We start from the raw sequence: 15,113 nt of genomic DNA, 5'->3' as shown, positions 1-15,113 counted from the left end.
TGTTCCACGCCAATCTGCTTCCTTCCTTGTCCACTTCCACTTTGGTCTGTGCACAGCTGACCATACGTGTGAGTAAGTCATTTATAGGGGTGCTGAAGGATCCCAAAAAAAGCACCCCAAATATTTTTCAGAGCTATTATTATTGTTTTTACTGTGTGAGACAATCAGTAGTGGAGTGCGCTCTCCGGTGTCAGGGACGAGATTGTACCTTAACTGCAGCTGTTCAACCATCTTGGGGTCTGCAGTGGGAGATCATCAGGCGGATTGGAATGGTGTCTGCCTTGATGCTGATTTTGTACAGTTACTCATGGTAAAGAAGGAGCTGAGCTGCAAGGCAAAGCTCTTGATTTACCGGTCAATCTTCGTTTCTGCCCTCACCTAGTACTATATGGTCATGAGCTGTGGGTTGTGACTGAAAGAACAAGATCTTGGATACAAGAGACTCAAATGAGTTTCCTCCGAAGGGTGAATGGGCTCTCCCTCTGAGATAAGGTGAGAAGCTTGATCATCCGGGAGGGCCTTAGGGCAGAACCGCTGCTCTTCTGCAATAAGGGGAGCCAGATGAGGTGAATCAGACATCTGATCAGGAAGGGCTGGATGAAGTGATGTCGGAAGAGGGCAGTCTGGATGGAAGGATGGAAATGTGTGTGTGTGTGTGTGTGTGTGCGCGTGTGTGTGTGTGTGTGTGTGTGTGTGTTACAATAAATCACACAATTACATTATCCCAAAGTATCACAAGATATTTTTGATGAGGTTATTCAGACTTAAGTCATGTAATTTATTGCACAATAAAATCATTATGCAATGAGCAGTTTTGACGGATTCTCTGCCTTCATAATTCTAAAATATCACCCCCTGCATCCTTTGAAAAGCATTGCTGCAGCAGGCTTTGACCATTGTGGTTCTATTGTTTCTAACTAAGTTACACACCAAATCTAAACATCAATGCCAACATAGATTGATTCATTGTGTAGTTCTCCGGAAAAATCTACTAGTTACAGGAAGGGTTAAGGCAACAGACAGACTCGGAGCAGAAGGACATCGAGGAGCCTCTCAGGGGAATGTTAACAAATCCTTAGATATTGATTGGATGCAGGAGTTTCTGGACACACGTGTCCAGACTGATCCCCTCAAAGCTTTGAGAGATGCTGCAAACATAAGAAGAAGCTGCAGCGTGTACACACTCTGTAACAAAGACAAAGATTGGATGGAACAAGCAGAGAATGTGCATGTCTCTCTGACAATGTTATTGCATGTTGCTTTACATTATGCAACAATATGCAGCAATGGATGACACATTACAGTCGTGTGCTTGCGTGCATGTATATGTGTGTATGGGGGGTTCTTACCAGAGAGTTGCAGGTTTGTTTGTATTGACATAGCAAAGGAAATTGCACCCTCGTCAGCAATACTACCAAGCAAGACAGTCAATCCCTGCAGCATGACCTGATGTTCCGTTCCATCGGTACTGTACAGTGACACACCCATAAAAGAGCAATTACACAAACACGTACAATTCAATTTTTGCCACACAACTTCAAAACACAAAAATCAACATGAATAAATAGATTCTTGCATTAAAACACAAGCACACACAAGTACACGCCTCTTCCGTACAGTCACACGATCATCCTATTTTCAATTTTTTTTCTGATCTTGCTGCAGTGACAGTATCTGACCAAGTGAGGGCAATGCCTTCCTTTCGACAGCATGACATACAAACTATGCGTGTGTTTTGTTAATATTTGAAAGCATGCTGACTGTTGCCTCTAGTTTGACAAAACACAGAGTTCTAATAATGGCATCAGTGATAAAAAGATACATGGAAAGAAACATGCTTTTCGTCATTCTTTTCCACACGTCACAGAATATAGACCCATGCAGTTTTTATTGTTATGTGACAGGAAAGGTTTTGGAGGTAAATTGCTGTTGAATTATATTATTATGTATGAATATAATTATGTACAGTACGTAGATTCAGTTAATGTTACAATCTTAATGCTCATAGATCCCTGCGGTGATCTCAGTGGTATTTTATATGATCATCTATTGATTGAGTGATTAGCAGCCCAGCGGGGTCCGCCAACCTCATGTTCAGATGAGAGTAATGGTTATTGAGTGAACTGTCAATAGTAACGAAGGACATCGACCAGAGGAGCATTGGAGGATGGTAGTTATTGGGGAAATGGTAGCCTTTGTGACCTTCACCTGCCCTCTACACCCTGAAGTCGACAAGATTTGGTCAGACAGCAGTAGCTATGGCAACTCACCCCTAGTACTTCCATTTTCAAGCACTGCTCATCTTTCAAACTTAAAATGGAACTTTGCCATCTATACTTAAAGTGGGTGCTGCAATTCATCTTAGACGTAGAGCCCCCTGGTAGTGTGATGATGCAATTTGTGAGCAATGAATTCATTCCACATGACCCAGAAGCATAACATGAGGATATATCAAATAAATGTCTATATTATTTGATAGTTTTTCAGTATTTCATCATCCTGATGCAGTACAATCCACTATTTAGCCTAATTAGAAAAAGTAGTTAGAAGAAAAATAATGGATGGTAAACTCTGCATCTTTGAAATTTGTGTTTGGTTCATTATTCCTCCCTTGGCAATGCATTTTGCCCAAAAAAACAAACCAAACAAAAACTGTGCATGCCTGTATGTTTGTTAAATAAATCATCTGTCTTCATCAGTTCCAGGACAAGTTATAACATAATTCATAACTCAAGGTGCCACTCACAGGTTAATACTTTAACGTCAAATGTAGTTGAAACGTCGAAGTCAAAAACAACTGCAGCCAACTTCACCAGCTATAGATGCTACATTGGACAAAGTAGAAATACATCAACTCATCCAAATAAACTCCTTAATTGATTCTGTAATCAATTAAGATTGGGACTACACTCATTATTTCTTCCCCAATCTTCCTTTTTGTCAAGACCTTGGGCACAATTGTATGCTTCCAGCTTTGTTCAAACAATTTGCAGAAAGCCCTTTTTCCATGACTGTGTCGCACGACACAAAGCAAGATCTATGAAGATTCCTTTGGATGATTTTGGTGTGGTGAAACTCATACAAAACTTCTATCTTAGGTTCAACATCTTTGGAATGAATTTGACCAGTGACCAACGTATGACAGCTGTGACTGTGGATGAACAAACAAAAAACAAAGCCCAGGCACACTCCAGAAATCTTTTGTGGCTTGCCTCAACTGCTCAAGCGGTTAAGTTCAAGGATATACTATTTTGTTGCACTTCCCTTTCTGTATACCAAATACTTTTGTCTCGAACTGTATCAACACAGTCTTGCTCAATCGTGCCATTAGACAGACAAGTAAGCCGGTTTCTGACCAGCAAAACTTTTAAGGGTCCATTATAAGCTATCCGAGGCCAGCTTTCTTCCTTTCCAATTCCCCAGGAGACAGCTGGGCAAACACTGACCTGTATCTGCCCCTTTCCCCATGACCCTCTAAGCTGACCTCACCCCATCAACTCCCTGCGTTGGCCCCCCGCACTCCATCCGTTGGCCCCTCAGTTCAAAGAGCCTACCTCAGCAGCCAAGCAACTGGTCCTGATGCCCACCCAGGACTTCACTCCCTCAGTGGGAACGATGCGTGAGACTAAGGGATTCCAAACCCTTAAGAACTTGAGTAAATAGAAAAGGTTGCTCCAGGAAAGGAGGGTCAGCCCGTTTAGGTAGGTAACAGCGGGCAAGACACTGGTATCTTTCTTTCCATCTTAACATATCTGCATTTCTAAACTTTCACTTCTTTGTCGCAGTTTACTCTGCTCTACAATGGCTCACTGGGGACTGAGCTAGTGTTGGCTCGTGAGTGAACGATTCGATCAAAATAACGATTTATTTTCAGTGAATGAGAGTGAACGAATCACTTCCTAAAGTTTATCAACTGAACGGATCTATGAGTGAACGAGTCAGTGAGTGAGTGATTTGCATTTCCAGTTCATCGCGAGAACGGATCAGTGAGGGAACGAATCCTTACTTTCCCGCTCATGAACGAGTCAATGGGTGAACTGCCTTTCCGTGCATCAACGGATCAGTCAGTGAAAGTGTTGTGTCTCCTGGCGTGAACTATGTAAGCCAGAATGTCGATTTATGATTTGCCAAGGAAAGAAAGAACCACTCACTGAAACTTCATTTCTTTTATGCACATTTTCTCCAAGCTAACAGCTAACTTCATTGCATGAAACGATGCGCCGTTATGCAACAACGGGGAGATTATGCTTCTCTTTGGGAAATCTTGATTTTATAACACTTGTAGTCGTTTTTAAATAACGTGTATGCATATATACGCCTAAATATTGTTATATAATATATCTACTGCAATTTCACATTGGATTGCTGGTTTGAAATTTACTTTCATTATTATTATTATTTTAATAAACATTTATGTTAAAACTTGTCTGGTGTTTTATTCGTTGTTTTTTTATTCGCCAATTAAAACATAAAAATCAGACATTTGGTTAACTGCTTTATATGACAATATGTGTAGGTACACCTAAAAAAAAAGAATAAATAAATAAAGGGTTAATTGCACAATAAAAGCAAATTTATTCATAATCTCTCATATGGGATCGAACCAAGATCTTATCAAGCAAGAGCCCATGTCATTATCCAGTCAGCTATTTCGACCTGGTAACTTGTGGCTGTCTGCATTGTTTTGTACTAGTGATGTGCATTCCAGTTAAGTGAACTGAATCTTTAGAATCAGTTCACTCAAAATATTTGTTCAAAAGAATCGTTCACTACACTTTCTTATTTATTTATTCTTTTTTCTTTTTTTTACCTCGTGTAGTGTACCTATTGTAGTGTCCATGAGGTGTACCTAATCACAGGCCTCTTCAATAGGGAAAAAGCTTAAGTGAAAGTGAAAAGTGCCACACCTGCCCTCACCCACACCTCCTGATTGGCTGTTTAATCTGTGACGTCACTCGGACACTCCATTAGGTACTGGTTGAAGTCATATGAACTGAAAAAAGAACGAATCACTTTAGGAAGTGATTCGTTCACTCTCGTTCACTGAAAAAATTCGTTGAACGATTCGTTTGTACGAATCTTTTGAGCAAACTGATTCTATAGATTCAATTCATTTAAAAGTACTGGAATGCACATCACTAGACTGAGCTCATATGAACCAGGGTGTTTATGTAGTTTCCTTGAACCAGTTACCACCTCAATCTGCTTTTTCTTCTCAAGAGTCACGCGTAGACTCACAATACCCGACACCTCACTTTAAAGTTAAGGAATGTTTTTTTTTTCCTCAAATGAGAAGAAAATGGAAATTGTCTGTTTCAACAAACTAATGACATTATGCTGTGTATGTTTGTGGCTTGTGCTGACAAAATGCTTGCAAATTTGGCAATTTGACGTTGAATTAGTCACTGAACTCAGGGTTCCTAGCCAATTTCGACATGAGAAAAATCTTGAAAAGAAAATCTGAAACTCAAATACTACAGAGCAAGGCCTCTTGTCATAAGAGCAGCAAGATGTTTGTTAAACACACATTTGTTGAAAGCCCGCTTGGAAAAACAATAGATTGTACTTCTTGTTGCCAGAGGTCATCAATTTGTTCACAGGATAAGTGGCTAGGCATCGTTAAGAGTTCCACTTGAATGGTACCAACGTGCGATGGAGGTGTGTGACCTAAGAAATCCCGAAAGAAAGGAATGGGGGAAAATTCAGTGGGGGATAGATTGATGTGCAGTATTTTATTATATGCCCACGAGGGAAATGACCTCAAAATTTGTTGTCACTTTAGAAATTGTTTCATTTTTCTAAACAAATTGGCAACAGAAATAGCCCCCTGCATAGTCATGCAGTGACATTTACTGGGTGAAGCTGCGTCCTGGGGTCTAATTAATACGCACCATTGTGAATTTATATGGCTTTGCGTCATTAACTAGAATGAGAAGCAAAGGGAATTAAAGAAAAAACATAGATTGGAACGGCTAAGCCGTGTGACCTCGGGCACGGGGTGTCCTTCCTTTATTGATGTTGAGGAATTTATTGCTGCCTGACCTGATATTCTCAGACTGTTCTGGTCAATGTAACAGGAAGCCAACCTTAGCACAAAGGAACGTGACAAGGCCCTGAAAAATCAAATCATCAAAATGTTTTGGTCAATCAAACAGGCAGTTGATTTTCTTTGTTTCATTTGTATCAAACAAGGCCAGGTTCATCCGAGGCTTTGCAAAACAAACGTATTTCCTCCTGAGTACGGATTAGAGATAGGTGAGGTCTGGGGCTAATGAACAGAAACATCAGAGGGTCATTTCTGGGGTTGACCATGAGAAGTGAAAAATGCAGTGGTGGTAAGTGACAACTCCAATGATTGAGTAGCATCCACTCGGGTAGTCCAGTTCTGGGTGTTTAGTTTTGAGTCTAAGTAGGTTAACAATGGTAAATGAGGGTTTCACTCTCGCACATGTCTGGAATCAAATTGAAATGGTGGGGGTCCTTGGTTGACGCCCCAAAAGAGGGGTTTGTTGATACGGGTGGTAGGCAATGAAATTTGCAACACTTACAGTGTCCAAGCCAGCTATAAAAAAGCAATTGATGTTCTTGGTGCTTATTTTTAGTGACTATGCTCATGTTGGCAGTCTAATTATTTTCAGAGGCCAAAAAAGACCATTATGCTCTTATTCAAGTTTTTAAAAAGCATCATAATCGTTTATGTGCTTCTTTTTTTTCAAACTGAGAATCGATAAGAGAATCAATAAAGAATTGAATCGTTAAACAGAATCAAAAATGGAATCGGAATTGTAAAAATTTTATCAATTCCCATCCCTAGGGATGAACAAATGCGTTATTCTGAATATTTCAGAAATTGGAATTTTGACCTAAACCTAAATACTGACTTTCTGTAAACATATTCATTGTTTTTCATCTGACCATTTAATTTTTAATATAATTGTTATTTTTACTCCAGACTTAATAGGCACCAATTGAGGGTATGTCAACGTTGTAGGAATGGAACCCCGTTGTAAATCAAGCACCCCTTATACATCCCTTTCACATTTTAACTGTACTTCTCTAAAACCCAAACTAAATTAAACACAAGCCCTCTATTTTTAAATTTAGTTTTTCACCCAATGACATCCCTTTGCCACCAACATCATTCCATGTTTTTGTCTGAGCACTTCTTTTTCCTTGGCTGCCTTTCTCTCACTGTTTCTTTGTCCTTTGTACATGTGTAGGAGATGTGATTGCACACTCTCCTCCCTCGGCCACACGACTCCTTCTTCCGCTCTTTGTCCTTCTTCAGGGCACTTGGGTATATACTGTGCACTCTATATGGTAACCGCTGAGTAGTTGCAGTGTGAGCATGAGTGATAAATGATGAGAAATCTGACTGCTGGAGCAAGGGTTTGGGGGGGGCTGTGTCGTAGATGATGATTGCATATCTCAGCATGGGCACCCTATGCTCAATTTCATTGTAAAGGCCAACCGATTTATCTCTCAAACACATATAAATGTGTTCGAAGGGTGTCTACAAAGTCTGCATGGTCAGCTTGAGAGAAACGATTCCCTTAGCACGCATTGCAATCACATCAGGACTCCTTTTCTCTGAAACAGTCACTCCATTAATGCTTTGAGTGCCACGTCTCCCGTGGCCTCGGCATGTTAATGTGCACATTCTCCATCACTCACAATCCATCATATGCATATTGTACACTTAAGCCACAGGCAAAAGAATGAGAACAGAGAGACCATGAACTATAGAGTTGTGTTCGGAATAAAATCAGTGGATTACAATAAAAGAGTTGAACTTTAAAAGTCTTACGATGATGTTCCCTATACATTCTATGCCAAATCTAAATTCATCAAATTGATTATGAGAATAAAAAAGAATCTGAAATTGTTAAAAGAAAAACAATACATGGCTTCATGTTTTTTGGCCAGAATCACTGAACAAATAGTTTAGCAGTATTGTAAGAGATGATTCACGTATGGTGGCACGGTGGTTGACTGGTTATCATGTCCGCCTCACAGTGCAGAAGTCATAGGTCCAAATCTGGTTCTTGTCGTCCTGTGTGGACTTTGCATGTTCTTTCTGTGCCTTTGTGGGTTTTTTCCCACATTCCAAAAATTCAAGATGGACTTTCTGCCACTCAGGAGTTGCCCTCGGTGAGACGTGCAGAGCGGGTTAGCCTCCCTCGACTTTCGGGTTTGGAGTGGGTGCTGGCGAATGCTACTGCTGGGTACCCCATCATTCTACTGGGGAACTTCAGTGCTTATGTGGGCAATGACAGTGAGACCTGGAAGGCTGTGAAACAGTGGAAGTTCTGTAGGGGGTGCTTCAGGAATATGGTGCACCGACCCCCCCTTGATACGTTTTTTTTGGGGGGGGGTGCTTCATTATCCCCCAGAAGAGTTAGACAAAGGGGCTACAGAAAGGGAAATCTGGGCTTACCCTCTTAAGCTGCTGTTGTTTAATGTGTTAGTGGCTGTATTGTAAGTGCATTACAGTAATACAGGCAAAGGCAATTAAGGCAAGGATTAATGTTTCTAAGTGCTCTTGTGAAAGGAGAAGCTTAATTTTAGCCTGCTATCTGGTAAAAAAACAAACAATAAAAAGTAGCAATTTTCCAGTCCAATTTAAGATCACAGCCCAATTTAATACACAAATTTGACACTGTTGTCTTTAGAGGGCCAAGTTATTGGGTGGGATGTACGAGGGCTACTGGTATCAAACACCATAACTTCTGATATAGATATAGTTTAAATTCAAGAACATTTCTCCAGATTTGACAAAAGAAGAAGAGGAGTCTTATTTGCTTTGCGGAACATATATTTGTCATTCGTGTGGCAGTGAGAGGAAATGCCATGCTCTGTAAAGGTTCCTAAAATTGATCCCTGTGGAACACCATAAGGCAGTGGGGCAGAGTGGGACTCAGAGCAATCAAGGCTATCACGAAAAGTCCCAGGTGGGTCAGTTGTTTAATGGTCAAGTTTGTTCACAAAATATTTTATTAGGTGGCACGGTGGAACTATTCCGGCCTCCATGTTTGGAGTTTGCACGTTCTCCCTTCGGCTTCGGCGGTTGCTGAGGCAAAAACCCGGGCGTGGGAGGAGTTTGGCGAGGCCATGGAGAATGACTTCCGGACGGCTTCGAGGAAATTCTGGTCCACCATCCGGTGTCTCAGGAGGGGGAAGCAGTGCAACGTCAACACTGTTTACAGTGGGGATGGCATGCTGCTGACCTCGACTCGGGACGTCGTGAGTCGGTGGGGAGAATACTTCGAAGACCTCCTCAATTACACCTACACGCCTTCCATTGTGGAAGCAGGGCCTGGGGACTCCGAGGCAGACTCTCCAATCTCTGGGGTCAAAGTTACTGAGGTAGTTAAAAAACTCCTCAGTGGCAAGGCCCTGGGAGTGGATGAGATCCGCCCGGAGTTCTTAAGGGCTCTGGATGTTGTGGGGCTGTCATGGCTGACACGCCTCTACAACATTGCGTGGAGATCGGGGACAGTACCTCTGGATTGGCAGACTGGGGTGGTGGTTCCCCTCTTTAAGAAGAGGGACCGGAGGGTGTGTTCCAATTACAGGGGAATCACACTCCTCAGCCTCCCTGGTAAGGTCCATTCAGGGGTGCTGGAGAGGAGGGTCCGTCGGGAGGTCGAACCTCGGATTCAGGAGGAGCAGTGTGGCTTTCGTCCTGGCCGTGCAACAGTGGACCAGCTCTACACCCTCAGCAGGATCCTCGAGGGTGCGTGGGAGTTCGCCCAACCAGTCCACATGTGTTTTTCTGGACTTGGAGAAGGCGTTCGACCGTGTCCCTCGGGAGGTTCTGTGGAGGGTGCTTCGGCAGTACGGGGTGCCGAGCCAACTGATAAGGGCGGTTCGGTCCCTGTATCACCGATGCCAGAGTCTGGTCCGCATTTCCGGCAGTAAGTCGGATTTGTTCCCAGTGAGGGTTGGACTCCGCCAAGGCTGCCCTTTGTCACCGATTCTGTTCATAATTTTTATGGACAGAATTTCTAGGCGCAGCCGAGGCGTTGAGGGGGTCCGGTTTGGGGACCTCAGCATCGCGTCTCTGCTTTTTGCAGATGACGTAGTGCTGTTGGCTTCTTCAGGCCGTGATCTCCAGCTCTCGCTGGAACGGTTCGCAGCCGAGTGTGAAGCGGTCGGGATGAGGGTCAGCACCTCCAAATCCGAGTCCATGGTCCTCAATCGGAAAAGGGTGGAATGCCCTCTCCGGATCGGGGATGAGATCCTGCCCCAAGAGGAGGAGTTCAAGTATCTTGGAGTCTTGTTCACGAGTGAGGGGAGGATGGAGCGCGAGATCGACAGGCGGATCGGTGCAGCGTCGGCAGTAATGCGGACCCTGTACCGGTCCGTTGTGGTGAAGAGAGAGCTGAGCCAAAAGGCAAAGCTCTCAATTTACCGGTCGATTTACGCTCCTACCCTCACCTATGGTCACGAGCTATGGGTCGTGACCAAAAGAACGAAAATCCCGGATACAAGCGGCCGAAATGAGTTTTCTCCGCAGGATGTCCGGGCTCTCCCTTAGAGATAGGGTGAGAAGCTCGGTCATCCGGGAGAGACTCGGAGTAGAGTCGCTACTCCTCCACGTTGAGAGGAGCCAGATGAGGTGGCTCGGGCATCTCATCAGGATACCTCCTGGATGCCTCCCTGGGGAGGTGTTCCGGGCATGTCCCACCGGTAGGAGACCCCGGGGACGACCCAGGACGCGCTGGAGAGACTATGTCTCTCAGCTGGCCTGGGAACGCCTTGGGATCCCCCGGGATGAGCTGGATGAAGTGGCTGGGGAGAGGGAAGACTAGTAGTCCCTCCTGAAGCTGCTGCCCCTGCGACCCGACCCCGGATAAGCGGAAGAAGATGGATGGATGGACGTTCTCCCTTGTGGGTTTCCTCCGGGTACTCCGTTTTCCTTTCATGGTCCAAAAACATCCATGGTAAGTTGATTGACCACTCCAAATTGCCCGTAGACATGAGTGCCAATGGTTGTTTGTCTCTGTGTGCCCTATGATTGGCTGGCAACCCGTTCAGGGTAGTCAGCTGGGACAGGCTCCAGCACATTGCGATATGAAGAAAAGTGGTTCAGAAAATGGGTGGATGGAATATTTTATTAATTTCCATCTGCAATTTCGGCTTCATTTCTAACCTCACATCTTTCAATGTCAAAACTCAGGTTTGATACACAATTATGGTTGATACAATACATAATTGTTCAGTCACTTATAGGTGAATTCGCTTTCTTATCGAGAGCAGCAGCTGTCCAGGCGGCGATGTGGAAGATGAAGATGCTGAATGTGAAGGTTGATGTGTTTGGCAATGGTGGAGAAATTAACATTAAATTCACAGGCAACAGCTTTCTCAGCTTTGTCTGTTCCAACTCAAAATTCTCATCATGTCAGGACGAGGCGGGGTGCAACAAGGACTGTTTGGCAGCGAATCGCAATATGTGATGTATTGACAAGCTACTCACATATACCCCAACGGCCAATTAGACTCCTTAGTTAACCTAGTATGCATGTTTTTTTTGTGGAAGGATGCCAAATGAATCAGGTTCTTTTTTCATAATCATGCAGGCAAGTGAGAAAAACAAATCAAGCAGGACACTAGAGGGCGGGGACAAGATTAAACTGATATTTGTGTTCATATAAAGGCAACTAAAACTTTCGATTTATCCACACAGTTATAATGAATTATTTCATTCACTATCATCTATTGTAAGAAATAATTATTGTTTTCTCAAGGTAATTTCATTCATGCTTTTCAGTTATCTTTGCTTACTTCTTGTGTTCATATAAACACAAAAACATCTCGTTGAGTCACCTCTAATGTTGGTGGGCCACACTGGATACCTTTAGGTTGGTTGTATGTACATTGTGTGGCTCAACAGGCAATTTGGCAGGGGAAACAGAAAACCCAAACACACATGGAATTGGATATCTGAGACCATAATCAGGTCTCTTCCTCATAAAAAGGTGTCATGTATCTGATATGTACCGATGTTAGTGCAGCAGAAGCACAAATATCTGATATATATCCGTCAATTCGAGTTTCATCAAACTACACCCATTGTATTGTACACACACACACACACACTCCTGAATCTGCAAAAGAAAAAAAGACACACACGCCCCCCCCACACATACACACATGCACGCACACACAAAAAATACATTAAAACAGCTGTAAATTGAAAGCATAGACCATAAAATAAGATGTAAATGTGCTACTACATCAAAGGCACATCTCTCATTAATTATGCAAAATAAATGCAGACAGAAGTCAGTGAAGTAATGTGGAGGTTACCCTAATTTAAATGAAAAGGATGGACGAGTCAGGCTGACTGCTATGTCATGTTTCATATTACCACCGATCCATTTCCATTTTAATTTTTGTATTATTCTTTTTTTTTCCACTTCAATATTTGGGTGGCTCCCACATAGTTCTTTCATGTGTTCTGTCGATGTAAACACAGCCATATCGGACTTGTCACTTGAAATAGGATAAATGGCAACACAAAAAAAAAAAAATCATTGGATTTGGGCATTAAAATGAAATCACGCAATGAACTTGTAGTGTAACTCCAGCTTTAGTTGTGTTCTTTACAAGTTGTGTGGGTGGTGCATACAATGTTTAGCACTGTAAGTCAGAAGTCTCAAAAATTCAAACTTTTACACATTTTATTATCCATTAAGATCTGAGTTTCTCACACACGTGCAACTCAATAAAGACAGGATCAGATTTTATTACTAGAACTAATTTATTGTTGATTTTCTTCAATCAATGTTGCACAATGAAACTGTAAAACAATACAAACCACTAAACTGGTCTTGTTTTCTTACACACATACAATATATGTGGACATTTATACAAATGTATAAACTGGCATTCCAACGAACAAATGTGCAGCAACATTTCAGTAATGATCCCTGACAATAATTCCCCTCATATTTATAACCTGAACTGTGTAAAGAACAAGCAGTGACATCAGTGCTCAATTATAATCGCACACGCACAAATGTGGGACCTAATGCTGATCACTTTGGAAGTGAAGCTCCTTTTTGCAATAGGTAAAGTTTAAAATTTGGAAAGGCTTTGTTTGTTTCTTCTGGACACCGTTTGATTTCTACAAACAACTGAAACACACACAGGCCAAAAAATGAACACAATGTATAGATTCTACGTCTTTTTAAATGGCCCAATGTTTTAATGACACCACCATGTTGACCGTTTATGAGTGAAGATCTTCCAACCTTGCCGATGTGAATTACAAATATAAAAGCAAAACCAATCTGGTGTGATGTGAATAAATCATGTATCGGAGAAAGCTTCACTATGCTTCACGATGCTAAACTCAGAGTGCAGGTGTTGGAGTCATCTCCAGCGCTCCACTTTTATTTAATATCGAAACCCCTTTAAATCGTGTTGACAGCATCGATACAGAAGATACATTCTGTTCAAGCAAGCATGTTTTACGACAGTGGAATGAAGACAGTTTGTCACTTTCTAAGTAACAGAACCCGACCCCCGAGTCATTCAAGTGAGGATGACTAGTGGGAGCAGGATGAGGATGAGGAGCTCATCGGACAATGGTGAAAGCAAGACAGATTTAGATGTAGGAACCAAAAGGTCGTTCAACCTATTTTCATCAACCCACACCATCAACAGCGCTTGACCAACAATAAGTGACAGGTCCATCAACAGCCATAACCATATTGACATCATCACATTTGCTTGCTATCATCTGGCTACATATCAAGTCCAATAATAATAATCAACACTTCTTTTCCAGCTAAAATATCACAGTAGCTTTTTAGTTTACGTACAGATGTCATGTACTTTTGTCTGCATACTACCTTTCATACATTCACTTTCCTTCTTTCTCGACAGATTACGTATATAGCTACTAAGACTGACCTCAAATATTAAGTTCCTAAGTACAATAGCATTATATCACCATAAGACAAGAGAATAAATTACTTGGGAAATCTCAGCATTATACGTACAGACAAAAGGTCTCAGTAGAAGATGAGAGATGAATGCATCGAACAACTTATCAATTCTCAATCTTATGGAATGGTAATTTGGTCCCACAATGGTTAATAACATCATGTAAAAGGTATTCTGAGCAAATGTTAAAAGTGGAAAGAAACTTTACTGTGAATACTTTCAAGAAACCTTGTCATTCAATTTACACAGTTGTTACTATGAGCAATTAGTTCTATTACAAAGCATTCGACTGTTATTGAACTTTTAGGCTTGGAGTGGTACCCTGAATGGTCATGCCATTGTGCCTTCAACACATATTCTTATAGTATGTATATTTCTTGACTTGCAACAAGATGGAAATTTAGCCCTGGTACAATATGTAAAATAATTTCAGGTACGGAACTTGCCTTCACTGTAATATATAAAGCTAGAGAGTCTAACATGGATCTTATGTTTACGATGTTTTTTCCACTATAATAAACATAAAATATTAAATAAATTCCGCAACTGAATAAAGTGATCATTTGTCTTTCTCCCCACAAATACAGTGTCGCTTATCAAACCACCATATTAATACTAGCATGGGTTCATGAAAAAACCTTTTCTATATCCCAAATTCAGTAGTGCCATAGCAGCACTCAAACTGTGTAAAGTGGAGATAAACTGTTTCCACTACTGCATTGCTTATAAGAATTTTGTTAAGATTTGTCATGGAGCAGAATTTAAAGACACCAAGTACAGTAAAGCATCTACTGTTGCATTTACTGTATGCACTGATACTAAATGCTGTGCTATTCGTACCTGAGCCACTGGCAGAGCTAGGATGGTGGAAATAACGATATATTTTTTTTTTCTTACAAAAGCCCCAAATTTTTCAAAAAAATCAGATACAGATTCATTATATATTGTCTTCAGGGGATGGGTGGAAACAGGACAAAAGCTCAGACCCCGCTAGCTCCACCACTGCCCTAAGTGCTCTTCAAAAAAGCCAAATTCCTGAACTAAGGTAATGGTGAATGGGCTAAAACAGGCAAAAAAAAAGAAACACTTTTCAATGTGCCAAAGAAATGAAACCTCTTTTTTCCCCCCGCTGCCTCTGTTGTCTTGACTAATGGCCG

At 41.8% G+C, this 15,113-nt stretch overlaps 1 long non-coding RNA gene across 1 annotated transcript; it reads right to left on the bottom strand.

The window, feature by feature from the left end:
* Positions 1 to 668: 668 nt before the first annotated feature.
* Positions 669 to 3,818, bottom strand: LOC148400279 (uncharacterized). Its single transcript, XR_015857744.1, has 3 exons — positions 3,555 to 3,818; positions 1,350 to 1,468; positions 669 to 1,185 (listed from the first exon to the last, which is right to left on the bottom strand). It is a non-coding gene; the product is annotated as an uncharacterized LOC148400279 (long non-coding RNA).
* Between the last annotated feature and the right edge of the window lie 11,295 nt (positions 3,819 to 15,113).

Source organism: Syngnathus floridae, chromosome 3 (assembly GCF_059516105.1).
Source record: "Syngnathus floridae isolate MCC-2025c chromosome 3, RoL_Sflo_1.0, whole genome shotgun sequence".
NCBI classification, from domain to species: Eukaryota; Metazoa; Chordata; class Actinopteri; order Syngnathiformes; family Syngnathidae; genus Syngnathus; species Syngnathus floridae.
Note: the sequence above shows the minus strand (reverse complement) of the source record. Positions and strands in the feature narration are given on the sequence as shown.